Source organism: Diabrotica virgifera, chromosome 7 (assembly GCF_917563875.1).
Source record: "Diabrotica virgifera virgifera chromosome 7, PGI_DIABVI_V3a".
NCBI classification, from domain to species: domain Eukaryota; kingdom Metazoa; phylum Arthropoda; class Insecta; order Coleoptera; family Chrysomelidae; genus Diabrotica; species Diabrotica virgifera.
Window position 1 is genome coordinate 133,419,492 of NC_065449.1, and position 15,144 is coordinate 133,434,635.

The following is a 15,144-nucleotide window of genomic DNA, read 5'->3' on the forward strand; positions in this document are numbered from 1 at the left end:
CTTGAATTTTTAAAAAAAATTTCACTTTCCGTTAGTTCGGATTTGCGGGGTTCTACTGTATGTCAAAAATATATATGGGGGGGGGGGGTCAAAATATAAGTGAATAACCCTGTACATCAAGAAATTTACTACCAACGTCTCTGTTACTGAATATATCACTAAATACAGGGCAATCTATTTAAAACTTAAAAAATCAGCTAAAAAATTATACTATCAAAATCATCTGAGAAGCTTTAAAAGTGTTGCAAAAGAAATTTGGTCCATAATAAACAATCTTCTTCGAAATCAAACTCACAAAGCTCAAACATTTTCCCTTCCAGACCATGAATACTTTATTAATGTGAGTAAAATTATAACATCAACTATTTTGTCACAAGAGATCAATTTTGTTAAGATCCGATTTCCTATCTCCCTAATTCAAGAAAGGTCTCAAATTCATTATTTATAAGACTAGTTGATTAATCTGAACTGATCCAAACAATCAATAGTATCAAAAGCAAATCTTCCTGTAGTACTGATGGACTATCCATAAAAATTGTCTCAAATGTCCCAGAAAATGTGTTGGGAGTCCTCATCCCACTAATGACTCTTTTAAGGGGCTATCCTAGTGTAAAAGAACGAAATTCACATACTTTTTTTGGGAATATCTAAAATAAAAAGTACTGTACCAATTGTTTTGAAAATTTGCATGACTATTTATTATAAAAAGAAGTACATACAAGTAAAACAATTTTCATAAAAAAAAATAATGAAAATTTAACGATTTATGCCCTATCTACTGGCACAGTGAAAATAAAAAACATGGCTCCACTGCTGCAGCGATTGGGACTAATAGAGATCCTGAATTATAAAATTGCAAATACATATTGATTATTGAAATATAAGTTATTTCCTATACCATCAATTAGGATTTTTGGAAAAATGACGAAGTGTTGAAATTTTTTTAAATTAGCTAGAACATTTTCAGTTTCAAAAACCTCCAAATTGACATTTTTTATCCGATTAAAAAAATCCCTATTTGATGGTATAGAAAATAACCTATATTTCAATAATAACTTTGGTATTTTATGTTTCAGGATCTCTTTTATTCCCAATCACTGCAGCAGTGGAGCTATGTTTTTATTTTCACGGTGCTAGTAGATGGCGAATAAATCGTTTAATTTTCAATATTTTTTTATGAAAATTGTTTCACATGTTCACTTTTTATAACAAATGTTCATGCAAATTTTCAAAATAATTGGTACAGTACTTTTTATTTTAGAAATTCCCAAAAAAGTATATGAATTTCATACTTTTACACTAGGATAGCCCCTTCAGAAAGGTAAATTTCTAGAGCTGCCTAAAGACAGCCATCATTATTCCTCTTCATAAGGGTGGTGAAAAATCTAATGCCTGCAATTATAGACCTATTGCATTACTACTGGTACTCTCAAATAGGACTCATATTACACAAGTATAAAAACTTGTTGCTGGTATGAGCACATTGTGTAAATGTTAGGATTTAAAGAGGATATAAAAACCTTCAATACGATTATGAGCGTTAGTCTCTTTATATCCTAACATTTTTTTTGTTATTGTTTTAGTTTATTATTGTTTTATTGTGTTTATTATTGTTTTTTTTGACTCTGTAAGTTTTGTGTATAAATTGTACAATTTTCCATGACAATAAAGCATTGTTCTATTCTAAGTTGTCTATTTTGTTAAACCAAAGCATTGATTATTATTACAAAATATTAATATAATCAATTAAATAATAATATTAATCTCACAAACAATATAGGAAGTATAGTTAAAAAGAATAAACATAGTAATCCACAAGGAAATAAATCTGCACATAGCTATAGCCCAAAGTAACTTCTGTTGTTTATCCAAATCTTCAATAGTCAAAAACATTTGTGTAAAATTAGGTTCCAGCAGTTTCTCCTTTTCCTACATTTAAAATAGCTGGTGTTTATTCCTAAAAACAACAAATACATAAATAAAAACTCTAAATTGTATACCATAAAAATATCATACAAATATGACAAAATATCACAAGAGTATTTTAACATTATTTAAGGACAATTGCCATAATAAGCCACAACAAAAATGTATTAAGTGAAAAAGCTATAGAGCTGAAACACAGGAAGTTGCTATGTTTGGTCTATATATTAATGAAAGTAAAAAAAAATACATAAATGGAGTGCACAAAGTCGAATCCACATGAGAATCTGAAGGTAGACAACCATACCTACGAATATGCCTCCACTTTTCCCTACCTAGACTCAATAATAAAAAATGACAACAACACCTGTCAAGAAATATAACAACGGATTCTTATCGGTAATAAGAAGTGTTTTTATGCATACAAAGACGTAATGAAAAGTAAGTTACTGTTACTGAATCGTGAGTATAAGCTTAGAATCTACAACAGTAATTACACCAGTGGTCACATATGGATGTGAAATGTGGACCATCTCAACCACTAATGAAAATCAACTGAGAATATTTGAGCGTAAAATACTAAGGAACATATTTGGACCAACACATTGTAGAGATGGTTCATGGATAATTAAAATGAACCACAAGCTGAATGAACTAATGCAGAGCGCAGATATTGTTAGATTTGTAAAGTCTCAAAGACTAAACTTTCTTGGTCGCTTAGAAAAAATGTCAGATAATCGAGCTGTGATGTCAGAGATGGAAGCCCCAAGGAAATATAACAAGAGGAAGGCCCTGTAACAGATGGATAGACGATGTAGAGAAGGATCTTAAAACCATGAATATCAGGCAGTGGTGCAGGAAAGTAGCCAACAGGGCAGAATAGAAGAATGCTGTTAAGCAGGCAAAGATTTACAAATGGTTGTAGTGTCATTAGAAGAAGAAGATTTAAGGACAGTTTAGGCAGGCTATATGCATTAAGGCATTATTAAGCTTTGCATTTAACCATATTGTAATACACTATATCTTACATGGTCAAGCATGATTTTCTTTACATAACCCTTGTTCTAAACTAGAACCGAATTGGTAAGTACATATATATTATTATTGTAGACATTTTAAGAACTTATTACTTAGTTGAATTACTTTAAACTTACCACTTATTAAATGTTTACTGCATACTGTCATATTTTAATTTGTGGTCTGTTCTCTTTATTGCTTTTATCCAATGTTCCTGCCTTTGTTTGGATAAAATTCATTTAAATGTATTGCATGGGGGAAATGTATAGCCTTGGGAACAGTAAAAAGTGAGGATTTTATCCCTGTCTGTCCTATTCCCGCAATTTACAGGCTTCTCAAGAAAGCCCTTGCTACAAGTCGGTCAAACACAAGGAAAAGTGTTTTTTCTTTTTTACACACAAACAAATTGACACAAACTGATAATTACTATGGGATAATTCAGTTCTGTAGGCTATAAACAACTTTATATTTAATTTACTATCACAATTTCGCTGCACAATTAACAATAAAAAACAAAACCAAACAGAATATTCGTCTAAAAACATTTACAAATAAATGTCAATGTAAACAGTGACGTCAGTGACTAAATAAAAATAACAGGAAAGACATCAGCTAACTTCGTACTTCTCCTAACTTAAATGACGTTTATCATACTGTCGCAGCTTTACTATGTGTAAGAGTGAAGTAGCACTAATCCAAAGAAAAAAGATGGTGTCGTCACTTCGCTCCGAATGACACTCTCTCTATGTCAATATATACCTCTATGAGTAGTTCCAATATTTGTCGCATTGGCGCAACAGTCTAAACTTTATTCGCCTATAGGCAGCTTTCTTCCAAGATTCGCAAGATGGTCAGCTCTATCATTCCCAATAATTCCAGTGTGACTTGAAATCCATGCAAATTTAATTTCTCTATGTTGGTCATCAAATTCACATAGTTTTTGTTTTAGTTGGAGAGTTTGTGAGTCTATTGCCGCCTTGTAGCTTGGTCTTGTGATTTTTTCTAGAGCACTCTTAGAATCACTACAGATGAGGCACTTTGGTAAAATTATTCTGTTGGATTAACTCCAATGCTTTTTTAATGGCAAATACTTCTGCTGAGCAAATTGAATTAGCGGATGGTAATCTTGCTGTTAATTCTATCTACTCATGAGATATTTAGCACTCTTCGGTACATCTCGAATGTCTCTAGTCTCCTCACGCCAATGACTAACTTTTAACGAACTAAATTCTAAACCAAAACACAAAATAATGCACAAAGACGTTGTGAAACACAAGTGAAGTCGAATTCGAAATTTCAAAATGACAGGTACACAAAATACTGACCTGAATAATAACCCTCACTTGACTCTTTGACACTTCTAAAAAATGGCCAAAATGGACGAAGTTTTCGTCAAATATTCGTAATACGTGTATTTGATTGGCTAGAAAAAACGCGCATTCTAAATATCAACGAATCAAACGTAGGTTAGGAATAGACATCTTATGTATATAACCATTGTAATGCTGCATTATTTTTGTGTTTAATCACGGAGCTACCGCTTTTTCCGTCTCATCTAACTTAATGCATTAGAGAGAAATCGAAAAACTGTGACGCACTGAAAAATGATCATGAGAACAAGAATACTATGACTAGGTTTTTTGGTACACGCTAATTTGAGCCGCGTGTATGCTGTGGTATTAAGTATCTGTAAGTATCGCGAGTGTCAGAGTGTGGTTAGAATTTGTCTAATCGGGTTATGTTTACACTTTAATATTGATTTGTAAAGAGTTTCCTTATTTTTTACTTGTTTAGTGTTTTTTTTTTAATTAACTATATGGAGTGTGGACAATTATTTAGTTCTTTTAATGAGTTTAACAACATTCTAAAACAGTATGAAAAAGATAAGAGACAAAAATTCGTGATTAACGGTAGTAGAAGTAATAAGATAAAATATACGGGGCGATTGATTAGTGTGATAAAGCTCAGTAGATCCGCTATAGTAATAGATAGCAATAAAAGTTAGTATCAAAAATTTTAGCAGAGCTTCATATTACAAAATTACTAAAATTAATTACAATGTTACAGGGCGTTCGATAATCCCATATAGCACACAACGTCCGATGTACGTCCATATAACGTACATTTAAAGTCCAAACGTCCATGGACCAAAACTGGACGTACTATGTACGTACATTACGGGACGTCCATTGGACGTTGGATTTCAACGTACATTGGACATCCATTTGTGGTCCATGGATATTTTACACAAAACGCGACTATTATATTAAGTCCCAATACAAACTAAATGAGAATCTTCTTGACAACGTTGTCGCTCTTCGCGCTATCGGTCGTGAAAGGTAGTATTATACAGGTACTTTTAGGGGATTATCGCTGTTAATTGTTGTGGAATACTGAAGGATGGTTTATTTATGATAATTCACAGAATGGCAAACGCGCTTGTAATATACAACAACGGTACTGACTCTAAAAATAGTTTGGAACAGAAACAGAACAGAGATTAAACCTCTTTTAATGTGCATGCTTCCTAGGGCGTCATTATCTGAATCTCGTTTTTATGAAAATACATCCTGTGATATATTTGTGTTTTCTGTTTATCGTGCAAGTGCAGTCGTGCATTAATGAAGTTCCTAGTTCCTATAATAAAGTATATATTATAATGAAGTTATAGTAAAGAGAAATAAAAAGGTCTTTTGTGTAATATTTTTAAGTATAAGTTTAGTATTATAAGGAACTATTTCCTATAAAGGCTTTTTGCTATGTATTCACAAAATTATAGATACCAGATTTCTTTCTGAAAAGTGCCCTACAAATGTCCATAAGACGTATATTGAATGTACATAAGGTGTACACTGAAAGCTTCAATACAACGTACAATGTACGTTTGTAGCGGACGTTCTATGGAAGTCCAATTTTGTGAACTCTGGACATTCGTTGGACGTCCATCGGATGTCCATTGTACCTTAGCGGGACGTCCATTGGACGTTCCAATGTACACAGATGTACGTCCATTGGATGTCCATAAAACGTACTTGTGCTATCTGGGTATATACTGGCGGACCAAACTTATGTTTTTTAAATGGAACACCCTATATTTTATTTTATGTTCGAAATCTTCTTAACTTCCATATCACAAAAATATAAAGGTTTATTATGTTATACAGGATATTTACAAAGTTATAACCAATTTTCTATAAAAATCGTAACAAGTTCAACTCCCTGTATAAATAAAAATAAACACCAAATAAACTGGTATAATTAACTTAGGTACGTATAAAAATTATTTTAGCAGTATTTTGTATATATCATGTTAACTAATATTTATTTTGCTTAACCTGAATATATACTTTTATATGCATATTGTTTTATTACAATTAAGTTTGAAATATCTGAATAGTTTTGCTTCCCTTCCCCTTCCCTTAATAAAAATATTTTCTATCAAACAAACAACAAACACTAAAAATATCAAAATAGCGTGTACCAAAATATAAAGTCACGGCGCACGCTTAATAATGACGTCACTGGCTTGATGAAGTTTAATTCGCGTGTACCTAACTTTTTTATTTGCGTACACGTTAGCGTGTACCTAGACACAGCGATAAAAATAACAAACACCCATTCTGTAGACAAAACTGTAGATAAGAAATACCTAACTAAGCCCTGATTTCGTGGAAAAATTCTAAACATGTAAGTAAATAGTAGTGTGTGGGCGGTAATTCTATCTCATCTATACGCTGTGAGCTCGTACGTAGAGGGGATATTTACAAATTCGCGAGCGCCAGTAGTGGCAAGTCTGTAAACGTTTACCGGAAATTTGACATAAATGTCAAAGTGATTAATTTAAAATTAAAAGTAAAAACATTAATTATAAAAAATATTAATTGGTCAAAGCTGTGGTATATATTTTTACCTTAAATATACTTACGTTTTAAATACTGAATTTAAGTTTTTTAATGTTCCGTAATATCGTTGATTGAAATAAACGGTAATCTTAGCGCCATCTACACGATAATTGTGAAAGTATCCGAAGTAAGAAATTCATATTTTATCAATAGAACGTCAAAATGATTAGCAAAATCTTAAAAAAATCGAGTACAATTTAATTAATTTTTTGCGTTGTAAATATTAAGCGATAACAATTAAATAATAAATTTAAAAATTACCGGTGAAAGTTGAATTAGTAATCCGCCAGGAGCGCCACCAGCGAAGCTCAGAGCCTATACGCTCTGAGCTTCGCTGGTGTCGCTCCTAGCGGTTACTAATTCAACTTTTACTGGTAATTTTTAAATTTATTATTTAATTGTTATCGCTTAATATTTACAACGCAAAAAAGTAATTAAATTGTAATCGATTTTTTAAAGATTTTTCTAATCATTTTGACGTTCTATTGATAAAATATCAATTTCTTACTTCAGATACTTTGACAATAATCGTGTAGATGGCGCTAAGATTATAATAGATTATTTATAATTAGATATTACGGAACATTAAAAAAACTTAAATTCAGTATTTAAAACGTAAGTATATTTAACGGCTCCATTACACGTTGGGCCAACTAGTTGGCCAATGAGTTGGGCCAAGTAAGAACAGTGAATACATGATGATTACACGTTGGTGGAGTTATCAGTCTGCATTAACCTTTCTTAGCGGATAAACAAAAAACAAACTCTAATTATGGATATGGATGTGGAGATTGTAGCAGCTGCCGCAATTAATTTGTACAATGCGTTCAATGCTTATAGAAAAGTGTACCAAACAAGAGTGATTAAAAAACAATGGCGCAAACGACGGTGCTGTTACACCGAAAAAAGTATTCATATTAAAACACAACCTTAAAATTAATACTTATAAACAGTATCAGTATTGTGAGAAGAGAAAACAAATATTTTAAACTCAACGACAACAACGTGTTCAGTGTTCATAACCAAACAGCTGTTTGGCAGATCGCGCAAGTCCCAAAAATCCTTTGATTTGTGCACCAAATACCGACAAGATTCGGTTTGTAGACCAGCGCTGACCGCCAATCGCAAACTCATGCCAAGTGGTCCTGTACACGTTGGCCCAACTCCTTGGCCCAACTGATTGGCCCAACGTGTACTAGCCCCATAAGGTAAAAATATATACCACAGCTTTGACCAACTAATATTGTTTATAATTAATGTTTTTAATTTTAATTTTAAATTAATCACTTTGACATTTATGTCAAATTTCCGGTAAACGTTTACAAACTTGTCACTACTGGCGTTCGCGAATTTGTAAATATCCCCTCTACGTACGAGCTCACAGCGTATAAGCCAACGATTGTGTGACACTCAAATGATGAATCGACAATATTTGATAATCGTGTACCCATCAAATAACTAATTAGACCGGCCTGTATCGTCGTCCCCGTTAGCGAAATTATTTCGATTCGATTTTTTTGCAAATTACTCAAAATGAGGTCTTTATAACAAATCCAGAGAGCCAGGCGGTGCCTTGGTCGAAAAATTATTAAAACAAATTCACAAAAATAATTTTTCCATTCGAACAAATTTTTTTAGATCACTTGGGTCATTCTGAGTAAAAAAGGTCTCTTGTCATTTTTTACTAAAATTGATTGTTGTCGAGTTATACGCGATTTAAGATTTAAAAATGCGAAAATGGCCATTTTTAAGGCTTAATAACTCGATTTAAAATTATTAATATGAGAGTCAAAAAGTGACGAAGTCAAAGTTTAAAACCCCTCCTTCAAGATCCAGAAGAAATTTTTGTCATTATTTTATTACAAAGCTGTTGTTTTTAATTATTAACAATTAGCGCTATAGCCCAAGCTGTATCGTTGCCCCCGTTAGCGAAATTATTTCGATGGTTTTTTTTTGCAAAAACTTACTCAAAAAGAGGTCTTTATAACAAATCCACAGGGTTTCAGGCGGTACCTCCCACATAACAATGATGTTCGCATCATGTTCTAAGCATATACTACCAACATTCGTCGGAGTATATTCTTTTTAGTATATGTGTAGTACAAGCATAGCATCTACCTTAAAAAACATTCTAAATTTCATGTTTTTTGCATATACTTCAAAGTATATTCTCGTACCGAATATACTAAGTATATTCGTGTACGTAGGATCTCGGAATATTCGTAAAAGTTTATTCTTAGAATATACCTTTATCGAATATTCTTAGCACATACTTATAAGTACATTCTTAACACATACTTATAAGTAGATACTTTTAAAATATCTTAAAAATAATTTGTATGTATAGGAAGTATAATATTAGCCTTATAGATTATCAACTTCGTTATTTTTTAGAATACATAATTAATAAAATTTATGTATGTAGGTAGTATTGGACGAATTTCATTTCAAAATTGTTGTAGGGTAAAAAAGTTTAAACATTAATTGTATTAATGTTTACATAGACACTATTAAAAATTCGTTTTCATAATTGAAATGACTTTACCATTTCGAGTTTATCATGAATCATTAGTGTTTTTACATCCTTGGAATTTGAATTTAGGTACATTCAATTCAATAGGCCATTTCGCAGAACCAAAACGTGCCAAACTGCACAACCAAAGCAACCAAAGGCTTTGGCGTTGCCAACCGTCGAGTAAGCTTTTTCCGTCAACTTACCTTAAAAATTCCCACTTTTATAAAAAAAAACTTCCCTCCTGTTTACAAAATCTGAGAAGATATGTTGAATTATTTTCAAATATTTTGATTTTTTCTTAATATTTTACAATTTGGACTGGAACAATAATTCCCTTTTGAGTTAACTTTTTCCCTTTATCACCTTTTCTGTTGAAAATTCCCGCAAAAAGGGAAATTTCTATCAGTTTGGCAACACTGACCACCGATTTTGTTATTCCACAACATTCATAACCCCCCCTCCCCCCCATCATATTCTGACCATTTCTATTCTTACCTGAACGGATCAGGGATAGGAAAAAACCGTAAAATGAAAACAGGCATTATTTCATTATTTGTATCATCTATGGATCTATGCAGGCAGTGTTAAGGATGAAAGCGAATGATGTAGTACTAGGACTAAAGAACATACATAATCTGTTTATTTTGTTTGCGGTGCTTCAAAATACATATAATCTATTTTGATAACTCAATATTACTTAAATAGGTAAGTACATAAAGTATTATATAAATTTTAGTTACTTATTATGCATAGTTTAGTTTAGCTAAATATTATATAATGATTTATATAAATAACTAAAATTTATAAATATGTACTTACTTTTTAAGTGATATTGTAGAATGTAGGTACTAACTACATTCTCATTTGCAATTAAAATATGTAAATAGATATTTGGTAGAACCAGTAGAACCTAAGATGAGATTAGGTGATGCTGAAAACATACTTCTAAGCAATATAGCAGTTGATAGCACTTTCTTAGAATATGTATTCTTAAAAATATAATATTCTTCCCATACAAAGATGTGCGGTAGTACGTTCTTAGTATATAAATAGAAGGTTTATAGCACTTCCTTGGAATATTCTAAAAAGTACCTTCTTGGTATAAACTAAAAAGATGTGCGGTAGTATGTTCTAAGTATACACATAGAAGGTTTATAGCACGTCCTTGAAATATTCTAAAAAGAACATTCTTGGTATATACTGAAAAGAAGTGCGGTAGTACATTCTAAGTATATACATAGAACGTTTAAGTACTGTAATGTAGTATATACTCAGTATCTGCTCTGCACATTCGCAATGGTAATTACGCACATTCTCAGTATATACTTTTTCTGAAAAGTATGTTCTATGAATCTACTAAGAACATGAAATTGTTATGTGGGCTTGGTCGAAAAATTGTTTAAACAACTTTTTTAAACAAATTCACAAAAATAATTTTTTCATTTCGAACATTTTTTTTTAGATAATTTGTGTTATTCTGAGCAAAAAAGGTCTCTAGTGATTTTTCTCTAAAATTTATTGTTGTCGAGTTAGGTATATGGCCATTTTTTCGCATTTTTCAAATCTTAAATCGCGTATAACTCGACAACAATCAATCTTAGAGAAAAATGACAAGGAACCATTTTTACTCAAAATGACCATAGTTATCTCAAAAAAAAAAAATTGTTCAAAATGAAAAATTTTCTTTTGTGAATTTGTTTAAAAAAAATTGTTTAAACAATTTTTCGACCACGGCACCGCCTGGTATTACCCTGTGGATTTGTTATAAGTATTATGGTAAGTCCCATCTAAAGGTACGTTTTTACTGGCGCGGCTCGCTCGTTTAATCGCTGAAAGATCGTCGCTGAACAGGGTTGCCAGATTGGGGTATTTTCCCACAATTTTTTGGTAATTTGAAACCGTCTAGGGGAATTAAATTTGCGAATGTACATATAGAACTGTATATTATACTCTTATATAATCGAAGACGATAGGACTTATGAATTATTTCCAGGGCCTCTGTTACTAAGTAGTAGAATTTTGGTTTACTCTTCTTTACATATGACTACTACTTCATTAAAATGTGCCAAAAATTTAAATTTGGGAGATTTGAGCTTCAATTTGGGGGAATTTCAGTTTCTAAGTGGGAGATTTATAAAATCACATCTGGCAACTCTGTAGCTGAACAGTGAATGCGGTGTATCTGATTGTGCGTGTGGTTGTGTGGATTGTAGGAGCCGTTTTGACTGAAGCGTCTATAACCTTTGTACCCAGGGGCAGCAAGTGTCGATTTTTGGTGACTGCTCTGAGAGTATGAGAGCAGAAAAAATCGTAGACACTGGGCGGTTATAGTGGCGTATTTCGTTGACGGCCAGACAAACAGACAGTCATGAAACCGGAAATATATATTTGTTCTCGTATTGCTGAGCCGCGTCGAATAATATATCACTTGTACTATTCCGACGACTTTAAAACAGTACTTTCGGTCGAATTGCTAAAACCGGAAGTCCTAGGTGAAATTTCTCACTTTTATTACCATCGTTGGGTTATAAGCTTTCATTCGACATCTCATTTGCCATTATACCTAGTGCCATGGCGAAGGAGTTATTTTCACAGACGGACAGATAGTCAGAAAACCTGAAGTATACATTTGCTCTCGTGTTTCTAAGGCGAGTCGAATAATATATTGCTTATATTATTATTCCGGCGACTTTAAAACAGTACTCCCGGTCGCCTTTCTAAAACCGGAAGTCCTAGGTCAAGTTTCTCACCTTTAGTACCATCCTTGAATCATAAGCTTTCGTTCGACATCTCATCTGTCATTCTACCTAGTGGAATGACGGAGGAGTTATTTTCACGGACGACGAACAGACGGGCAGGCAGTCATGAAACCAGAAGTAGGTATATATTTGTATCTTGCTATAGCGCGTCGAATAGTACATCACTTGTACTATTGACTTTAAAATAGTACTTGCGGTTGCATTTCTAAAAGCGGAAGTCTTAGGTCAAATTTTCTCATCTGTAGTAGTATTCTTGGATCATAAGCTTTCATTGGACACCTCATTTTCATTCTACCTGGTATAATGAGGAGTTATGTTTACGGACGGACGGACAGACGACAGACGGACAATATTAATATTATTATTCAAAGAAAACAATTATTGTTAAAATACATGCGAGCAGAGGAAATAGAGGATGAAGAAAGAATTGTCCAATGCTACAAGATTAGAAAAACATGCAATATTTAAAAGAAGACATGAAGAAGGATACTTCAAAATTGTGATAAACAACCATTTATTAGGAAATTATGAAATGATACATACTTACAAGCTTCACTTCACAAAAATTTCTCAAATACAAAACTCCGAAACACGCACCGCCAACAAATCACACAAGCAGTATACCGCAATCAATGCTCAGATTCAGCGACGATCTTTCAGCGATTAACGAGCCAGCCGCTGCAGTAAAAACGTACCTTAAATGGACAAAATTTGAAAATCGCGTTACTCTGGGTTCGCCATCCACAAAAAGGTGCGATGTTGTGAGGTGAGCAAAAATGTTCTCGGGTTAAGTCTAAACCCTCTATGTGTGACAAGATGGTCCAGCAGAATTGATTCAATAAAGCCCCTTAAACTTTATTTAATTAAGATTTGCTATGGTGTTATTTGTTCATATTTTGCTTTATTTGCACCTACCTACCTACCTTCAAAAAAAAAATAAATAAAAAAAAATTATCAAAATGCCTTAAGGGGCGCCAAAATCATTTTTTGCACACAGGCGCCAGTAGTTCTTACGGGGGCCCTGATGGTGGGACGCGGCCTTTAAAATAAACAAGCAGATTCTATTGAATGAAATATTTGAAATTAAATATCACACTTCTTTTATTTTCAGCCCTGTAACTTATTAAAATAAACATTATAGAAGTTTTCAGGGTCTTTCAGCCCTCGGTAATAATGTAGTCTTTCATTCTGAGTTTAAATTTTTCAAAAATATTTATTAGTTTTCTCAGGATTCGAAAAAAATGAATACAATTAAAACACGAGAGAATTTTGACATGCGTCAAAATTTTGCATTAACTCAATGTAAAATTCTGAACTGTTGAATTCCAACTTCCCTAATAATTATTTTACATCAAAAGACATTAGAAACTATTTGTAGAGGATTGAAATCTGTATAACAATTGAGAAGTCAATAGAATATAATAAACCCCTTGTCCTAGCATTCGTGGATTTTCATAAAGCCTTTGACACGATAGAGCTGGATAGCATTTTAGAAGCTCTAAATGAATGCCGCATTGACTACCGTTACAGTACACTCATCTATAATATTTATAAAGAGGCAACAATGAGTGTTAAGTTACATGATAAAATCAAACAAATAAGCATAGAACGCGGCGTAAGACAAGTCGACACACTCTCGCCAAAACTATTCATAACTGTTCTGGAATATGCCTTTAAGATGCTCAACTGGGACAATAAAGGGATCAAAATAGATGGAGAAAAGTTAAATCATCTTCGTTTTGCAGATGACATAGTCCTTATAACTGATGACCTAGGAGAAGTAAAGAAAATGCTAAATGAGTTAGACGCTATCTGCTGGAAAATAGGCCTGAAAATGAACTTTTCTAAAACTAAATTTATGACTAATCTGATTCCTAGCGGACAGCTGATTATACGCGAACAAGAAGTAGAACTAGTGGAAAAGTACATTTACTTGGGTCATGAAATTAGAATTGGCAGAGATAACCAAACATGCGAAATAAAAAGAAGATTAACTCTTGCTTGGGCAGCCTACGGAGCTCTGAGAGACGTATTTAGGAGCAGTATACCGATCGGTTTAAAAAGACAAGTGTTTGACCAATGTGTGCTACCGGTAATGACATATGGAGCAGAGACACTGACTCTAACCAAGGCAACAGCGTTGAAAATGCGGGTTGCTCAAAGGCGCATGGAAAGATCCATGCTGGGCGTAACTCTACGGGATAAAATAAGAAATGAAGATCTCAGACAAACAACCGGTATCGCAGATGTTGTAGAACGTATCACCAGGCTCAAATGGAACTGGGCAGGACACGTCGCCAGGCTGAAAGATTCAAGATGAGCACGAAGGCTGATGGAGTGGAGACCAAGAGAAGATAAACGAAGTAGAGGAAGGCCGCCTACACGATGGACAGATGATATCAGGCGGATTAGTAAAAACTGGCAAAAATCAGCACAAAACCGTGAAGTGTGGAAACAATTGGGGGAGACCTATGTCCAGCAGTGGACGTAAATTGGTTGGATGATGATGATGATGATGAAATCTGTATTGGAAATAACTGTTAAAATTGGTATACGTAATTAAACATATTCCAAAATTTTGTAAAAATGTAATACATTTTAGTTTTCAGCCCAAGGCCACACACAATGCAATAATGTTCACATTATTGAACTGTCAATATTTTTATTTTATCATCTATTGTTTAAAAACAATACAGTTGATAAGATACCCTCAGTTGCGGAGAAAGGATTAATAATAAAGATTTTTATTCAGTCAATGGTGTGAGCACTGTCAGTTAAATAGTAACGTGTGGCCTTACTTTTACATGCATACCTATTGTGGCAAATGTATCACATTTTTCAAAATTTTGGAATGCATTTAAATCGTAGAACAATTTTAACTTTTGATTTTAATACAGATGTTAATTCTCCACAAGTATTCTCTCATGACTTTTGATGTAAAATAATTAGGGAAGCAGGAATTCAACAATTTAGAATTTTACATTGAGTTTCCTATGGCCCTTTTTACGATTCACCACCCAGTATAAGA

At 33.1% G+C, this 15,144-nt stretch overlaps 1 long non-coding RNA gene across 1 annotated transcript; it reads right to left on the minus strand.

The window, feature by feature from the left end:
* Positions 1-1,673: 1,673 nt before the first annotated feature.
* LOC126888742 (uncharacterized) lies at positions 1,674-4,618 on the minus strand. The gene is made up of 2 exons (XR_007699596.1): positions 3,078-4,618; positions 1,674-1,957 (listed from the first exon to the last, which is right to left on the minus strand). It is a non-coding gene; the product is annotated as an uncharacterized LOC126888742 (long non-coding RNA).
* Between the last annotated feature and the right edge of the window lie 10,526 nt (positions 4,619-15,144).